The sequence below is a fragment of the Elgaria multicarinata genome, chromosome 8 (genome assembly GCF_023053635.1).
Source record: "Elgaria multicarinata webbii isolate HBS135686 ecotype San Diego chromosome 8, rElgMul1.1.pri, whole genome shotgun sequence".
Taxonomy (NCBI): Eukaryota; Metazoa; Chordata; class Lepidosauria; order Squamata; family Anguidae; genus Elgaria; species Elgaria multicarinata.
Genome location: NC_086178.1, coordinates 16,157,869 through 16,166,013, shown reverse-complemented (window position 1 = coordinate 16,166,013; position 8,145 = coordinate 16,157,869).

The window sequence follows — 8,145 nt, the reverse complement described above, 5'->3', positions numbered from 1 at the left end:
GCAGGTGAGAGCTGCATTTCGATGAAAATAATGGGAACTCTTGCAAGCTGAAATAAGATGCTTCTATCTAAAATAGCCGTGTGTGAGAGTGTGAGCTAGAGGGACAGTGGCGGATATGAATGTTTATAAAGCTTAATATCCAGCACATTAAAAACAACAACCCAGTCCTAGTAGCTAAGAAGATCAGGCACTGCCTCTTATCTGTCAGAGCTGTGCTCATTGCATCAACTTTTGAATTCTTTTACTCCCTACACCATGCACGTGTGCAATTTTGCCTAAGAAGGGTTTTGGATTACGGTGCCAAAAGAACGCAGGGTGGAAAAATGAACAGGACAATGTACAGTGGCTGTCAAGATGGGTGCATTTTCTCCAAATCCCCCAACTTCTCCACCACATGGTTAATGTTTATATCACCTCCCTGTTCTTAACATTGGGTGGAATTAATGGCCTCGCATATCATGGTGGAGCCTGAAATCTCTCAGTCATGGGTGCAGACAAAGCTTGGTCACAATCCGCTGACAGTATCTTCTGAGTAAACCCCGTGGAAATCAAATGGGATCTCTACAAGAGTGCAGGTTACTCCCATGATCAACTTCCCCTTTTTTGTAACAGCTTTCAGAGGGGAATTTGGGTAGATTGTTCTGTTGTCTTAGGACAAGGCCTGTGACCTGAAATTGAGTCCCTGTTTGGCCTATTGCTTTATAATGAATATGACTAATAATTCCTGCATGGCTTCTGAGGTTGAAGGCAAACGTCATTTAAAATACCATTTCCCCCCACTGCATTGGCACTGTGGGTGTGGTGGAAGGGCAGTGGCTCCAGTAAGGCAAATGTATGTCCATGCCTGCTAAAAACAGGGCAGGGAGATCTGAGAGTGCTGCCCCTTATACGCACCTGGGGGTCCACCCTAGGGCAGCCTTGCCCCAACCTGGTGCCTTCCAGTTGTATCCTCTTGGGAAATGCTGGGAGTTGTGGTCCAACTCATCTGGGTTGGGAGGAAGGCTGGCCTAGGGGCTTCCAGCTAAGTGTCAACACTTGAGAATGTCCTTTCCCTCTGGGAATGTGGAGAATTGAGGTGTTGGGGGAATGTCAATTTCAGGTTTGAGATCTTTGCTTATTATGTGAAATTTGGTTGTCTTATTTCTCCCAGTGGTGGTTCCCTCTAGCCCATTACTCATGGAGGATATTTACCACACCATACATCTTTATTGCGATCCATAGATCCATGAAAAAACAAGAATCAAACATGAAACATCAGACAGTTAGAGCTATTGTCAACTTTCGTCTAATACACAGAGAGCTCTAATCCTGGCCGCCACTGTAAAAAATTTAGCAACAGCCAAAGTGGAGGATATTTAGTCCTATCCCCCTCTGTGCAGTTAGTAACAGTGACTTTTTACCCCTTGCCCATTATGGTCACTGGAGCGTCTTATCTATGGTTAATTACGTTTTTGAGGAATACATGTGCACTTGAAGCATGTACTGTTTGGCAAATGTGTTCCTCCCTTCATTTCACACCCTTGTTCTAGACTACTTGTGCAAAAGTAGAGGAACCTTTGGCTCATGAGTGCCTAAATGATCTAGGCTTAATAACCACTTTTCTGACAAATGTTGACTGAAAATGCTCTCTCTCTTAGAATATCATAGAAATAATTCTGTTACCCTGTTTCATAGTTTTGGAGTATGCGGTTGGACATTATATTGTAATGAAAAGACTATTGTAAGCTTGTTACAGCCACTACCAAAACCGTTTTAGTGCTGGACTCCGTCTGCTGGGCTATTCTACACACATGCCATTGGCATGAATGGGAAAAGTGCAAGAGCATTTCCATGACGCTTCTGTAGAGAAATGCCCCAGTGGATTATGTGTGGAGTCTAGTGCGTGATGGAAATAAGATCCCATTTGAGACTTTTTTATTAGGTTTGATAATGGGTTAAAATGGTTGTTGTTGTTTTTCGTTTCTAAATTTTACTACGAAGTTATTTTATTTCAGCAAAAGAGGAAATTATTTTACATGTGCAAACTAAGGAGGTAAACCCGCCCAAATTTTCAAAATATTATTTCCCATTTGTTTTCACCATTCTCGTCCTAATGGCTGATACCAAGTTGGAGTCCAAAGTGTGGATAAAATCTGAATGACAAAGAACCAAAGCTTATTTGACACCCAAACTCAGCTCTTCCCTCTGGTTTGTTCCTTGTTGTTATTAATTGCGTCGAGTTTAGTGGAGTTACTCTTACTTGCCAGCCATGTGGTGATAATCAGTGATACGTTCAATTCCATTAATGATGGTTTAATATTTGGTACACGCATGGCAATTTCTTGGAGTGATCCAAAGAGCAGGCATAAAATCTACATCTCAATAGGTGAAGAGCATCTGTTCTGAAGGACAATCCTATGAGTCAAATCCTTCATTTGTGTTCTATCACATTTGGGGCTCTCCACAGGAAATTTCCACAGATAACCCACTATAGGAGAACATTTACACAGTTAATGCACTGACAAGATTACTAGCTCATGGCATGAGTTTCTGAAGTTAGCACTGGGCAGATGCAGATGCTTTCAAATTCTCTACACAAAGTGGCCTCATGGAAAAAGTCACATCTTATTCAACATGGCCGCCAAACAAAAACTGTGCCGCTATATTTATGCCATTCCCCGCTCAGAAACAACACTTGTAACTAAGAATGTGGGAGTGTTTCAAAGCATCGGAACTGCCCTGCTGTGGTACAGACTTGCAAGGCAAATGTATTAGATGCCAATTGCAATATTTTAATTTGGATCTCCAGGTTATACTTTTAGTTTTCCATCTTTCTGGCAGTTTTGCTGGGGTGGGTGGGTGTTCCCCCTGAATTCTGAGGCATTGAATGACTATGCAAAATTATGGCAGAAATGGATGTGCCTTTTAATTTCATCTTTACCCCACATCTTCCCTTCCCTGCTCCTCAAATTGGATTGGATCATTATAGGAGTCCTTTCCCACCCCTTGAGGTCAACTACTGTATCCTGGAAGTGTTTGCAATTTCGATGAGTTTTGCACTGCTCAGAATTGTTTGCTTGAAACACTGTTCAAGTTTTGGAAAGGATTTGCCTGCCACAAGAAGGGATATGAATGAGAGATTGTTGCAACTGTTTTAAATTAAAAACAAACAAACTCACCGATTGGTTCAGAGTGTCTTTCCCCCCCTTTTTTGTGTGGTCACTATTTCCAAGCGTTTTGACATGGTTGAGTTTTCCATAAAATCCTGGGCATTTCTTGGGGAAGGGCTTAGTACAAGAGCAAATCTCAAATACTTCATCAAAACAATTAACTAAATAAAAAAAAAGCAAATTAACTTTGGCTACTAAGGAAACTCCCTCTCCTTCACTGCAGCAGAAATAGGTCAGATAAATCTCCAACAGGCAACAAACTTGGAGCCACAGACGAAAGTTTATTTTTAAGACATATTTAAAAATTGCACAGTTGTATATAAATACAGGAAAATAAATACAATTTAATAAGTGGAAAAAGAATCAAAGGAAGGCATGCTTCCATTACCATACAAAAATACATTTACTATGGTGCTCTGCAAAATTTCTCAGCCTTGTAAATTAAACCCACTAAATATCCATACAGTTCCAAGTTAAAAGTGTAAGTTACGTTAAAGAGCGGAGCATAAAAACGTCACTTTAAAGCTTCAGTAAACTATAGAACTGTGTTTCTTTATCATATTCAGCTTATAATGCAGAAAATATATAGAGGCAAAGTTTGTTGTTTGGAGACTAACCTTAAACCCCTTATTCGCTTAGAGATTATCCCAGTGGGGCTTAGTTTTGAACATTTAAGGTGGATTCCTGCATTGAGCAGGGGGTTGGACTTGATGGCCTTATAGGCCCCTTCCAACTCTACTATTCCATGATTCTGTGATTTGAAAGCGAATGTAAACATTCAGACATAGGGCTTCATTCCACTCACACTTGCATCTTTTGTACTGTAAGGTTCCAATCCTGCAAAGACATACTCATATTTGTCTCCATCTTCAAAATTTTGGACCTCAGCCTAATAGAGCCTGTGGAAGTCAGGGTTATACCCCATCTCTATCTACAAATACCTTATCATTTGGAATTGCGAAGCTTATCATATGAATTGGCCATGATCCCTCCCATCTGGGAAAAGACAAATGGGGCCATTTTGAAAAGCTGTATTCACTAGCAACGTGGGGCAAGAAGTGACCTGTCCAAGGAGGAGAAACCCTAACTATTGGGTTCCACTCTGGCAACTAATGTCAGGGAGTGGCAACAGTTTAGGATTACAGGAAAACAGAGCTGCAAAACCATGTTGGGGTGTGGAGTCCTTCTTTTGAGGGTGCAGTCTTCTAGGAGACTCCATTCTATTCCCCCCATTCCATGCCTACTACACATGCTCAGTCCTCACTGTCTGGGCTGTTTTGGGGTCCCCCCCATATGTTCTTTTTTCCCTAAAGATTTTTTTTTGTATTTCTGCAAACCTTGGGCTTCCCTCCAGCCTTTTTTTGTGCCTTTTCTTCTTGTGTAGGGATGGCGCTGCTTTTGGCCTCATAAGCTCTGCATTTTGAGAATGAGTTCATGATCATTATATAAGGTTTCATGATAGGGTGGCCACCTACACATCTCCCAAAAAATAGGAGAAAAGAGGACACACAATTGCCTAAAATTTTTGTTTGCTAATTGACGTATACAGATGCAGAGTTAGAGAAATAAATTCCTATGGTCTCTGGGTGTGCATCCCAGGGCCCATATAATGGCTTGGAAAGTCAGAGACTGTGCTGTGACCTTGGAAGGGGGAGTTTGTGATCCAGCCCCCAACCTTGACCCCTTGCAGCCAGAGAGAACTGTGCCATCTGCCTCTCCAATGTTGTAAAAGGGAGCATTCCAGTGGGCGGGAAGCAGAGGAAACCGAAGAGGCCAGGATATGATTTATCCTGAGTCGCCCTCACTCTCCTTCACTCCCCATCTGAAGTGCCCTTGTAAATGGGCTGAAAAGCCTGTCTAGTGAAAATAAAGGAGATCGGCTGACAGGGAGGCATCTCCACCACTCTTCACACCCTGCTGGCTTCATCCAGGCAGAACATAGGCATCTTCGAAGCCTCCAAGTTCAGGAGAATCCAAGCAGCAAGGGTGCAGTCCGGAACCTTATGCCCTTAAATGGACAATATATTGCACCATAACGGGAAAGACTGGCCAGATGAGCTGTGTGCCTGCTCTGTCTGTTGTCTAGGTACTCGTTGTCCCCGTTCAGAAGACACCTTAAACCATGGCTTTAACCACGGTGGTTAAGCCAGAAAGCTGGGCTGTGTTCAGAAGACACCTTAAACCATGCCTTATTCACAATGGTTAAAGCCATGGTTTAAGGTGTCTTCTGAACACAGCCTGGCTTTCTGGCTTAACCACCATGGTTAAAGACATGGTTTAAGGTGTCTTCTGAACACGCCCACTGTGGATGACCATTGTCAAGCGTCAGCTCTCCCATCTTTTTTATCTTTATTCCAGACTTGGACTGGGCAACCCTTCAAATACAAGATGCTTTGAAAGAGAGGACTGTCCTCTGACAGCCCTTTGAATTAAATCAGGACATGTGGCCACCCTACTGCATGAGAATAAGATCATTTGGGGCTCACTGATTATCTCAGCCACCCCCAGTTTGGTGCAATACCTTGTGCCAAGTAATTTTTAAGTATTTGCAGGATTGGTACCTACACATGGTGAATTTTCCACTGAGATGTAAACAAGGACAGACCTTAAGGTTGCCTTCCTCAACCTGATGCTTTCCGGATGTTTTGGACTTCAAGTCCCAGCAGCCCTAGCCAGCCTGGCCAGTGATCAGGCATGCTAGAATTTGTGGTCCAAAACATCTTGAGGGCAACTGGTTGGCTAAGGCTGCTCAAAGGCTTTCCTCTTCTTGATGCAATTGAGCTTTAAAGAAAGCTCCAAACTTGATAATATATAGAACTGCATATTTTCAACATGTAGCAGAGGCAGCACAAGAATCTGTTCAAAACTATATACTCTTAGTTTTATCTAGATACTTATATTTTATATATAAAATATATATGTATATTTATAAACATTTCCCCTAAATTTACAATTGATAAAGAGTACAGGTATATTAAAAAGCTGCTAACATAAAATGCAACCTTCAGTCTACCCATGATGCTGCCAGGAAATTGTGCAAACAGAGGAAGGGAAAGCATATTAAGGCCAAGGTCTTCCAAAAGCATTTGAGCCACGGATTTGTGTTTTCAGAGCTAGGACTTGGGGCTGGTTCACACGTGTGGGTATCGCCCAGTTGCCTCATCAGTCCATGACTTGCAGTTGAACATGTGCACTGCCTCCACTGGTAGTGGTACAAAAATAATATTTTGCTTGAGATAAAACCAAAACTCTATTTCTGGTGTTGGATTTGTGATCGTTTCTTCCCATGTGCAAGCTATTGCTTGATGCTCCAGTGATGAACTTGAATGTATGAACCTGCCTTTACTCAATATTTTCATAGCAGAGAAGCGGGGGACAGGGAACAGCCTAGAGCACCATGACCTCAATCCCATCTCTGCAGTAGGTGTCTGTAGGAAATGCTCAAGCCTGTAGGAAGGTGTCTGTAGGAAATGCTCAATTGAAATGCTCAATTTCTCACAATCACATTCACACACACTTTCTCCCTCTCCTTATTTAAATGCCTTTGTCGCAGTCATTCACACCTCTTGCAACAGACTTGGAGACTTGCATAGCTTCTGGAACAGCCTTCTCCAACCTGCCACCCTTCAATATTTTGGACTACAACTCCCACCACCCCTGATTATTGCTGCCTGGAGCCAATGGGAACTGTAGCCTAAAACATCTGAAGGGCACCAAATTGGCAGAAGCTGCTCTAGTTTCCCTGTCTGGATGTCTCCACAAGGCAACAACCTTGCATCTGGCCTGGCCTTGTTCAACACATGGACATGCTGATTCTGCTATTATCTGTCAAGGTGGCGGATTGTACATGGGTGTCTACAGTTCTTGACGTATCAGTGCCAGAGAGGATGGGCATCTCTACACAATATCTAGGTTAACCTTCATGGTTCCCTCCCTTAACCTTCATGGTCCCACAAAATAATCCAGCAGAGCTGTAGAACAGTGGAGGATCTCGATATCTTATTGTTGCCAAACTTGCAAACCAAACCATTCTCTGGAGGAAATGGTGGCCAATTTGTGGTGTAAACAATGTGCAAGCTAACTTTGTTTTGTAGTGCTGGATTGATGGATGTGGAATCTGGATGCTCTGCTGTATTCAGGGAGATCCTCTGACCCCAAGTTTCCCAAACTGGTGCACTCCAGATGTTTTGGACTTTGACTCCTATCAGCCCCAGCCAGCATGGCCAATGGTTGGGAATCCTAGGAGTTGTGGTCGAAAACATCTGGAGGGAATCAGGTTGGGGAACGCTGCTCTGACCTACATGTTGCACTTCTTCTTCTCCCTGTATTCAAGGAGGTCGTCTTAAATGCATGAGTGGTTTATGTTCCTAACATGAGTCCTGCCATGTCAGGAGTGCAGATTCTTTTTTTGCCTAAGGACCAAATTCCATTGCAGAGAAGCACATCGGGGCTGCATTGCAGTGGTGAATGGGCCCCAAGGCAAAAAGGACTGGCCACAAAAATGCAAAATATAAGTGTATTTTAGTTTAAAGCTCTTACTATCAGTAACTAAGCCTTAGAAACATTTCAATCTTTTAGAATGGGGGAAAAACTGTAGGGGAACCCCCAGGCAGAGGGATGTGTCCCCTTGGCCTAAGGTTCTGTATCCCTGCACAATGTGGCATGGCTTGCGTGGCAACTGGTATTCTTCAGCCTGTACAAGCTACTAGTCCATTACTTTTTTCTGTGCTTGGAAAGGTGGACATTGTCAAGAAGGAATAGCTGAACGGAATGCTTTAAAGAAGACACGGGCAAACTTTAGCCTTGTGAAATCGCTCTCTTTTAAAAATAAATAAATTAGTAGACTGCTGAAATCCACCAACTGGAGTCAGGTGCGAAACAACAGCTGCCGGATGCAAAATGGTGGCTCCAAAGGCAGAGCCAGTTTTCCGTCTCCACCCCACGAGTCATACACTGGGGTGCCCTGCATATGTAAAGGGCTAATGGGTATCTGAGT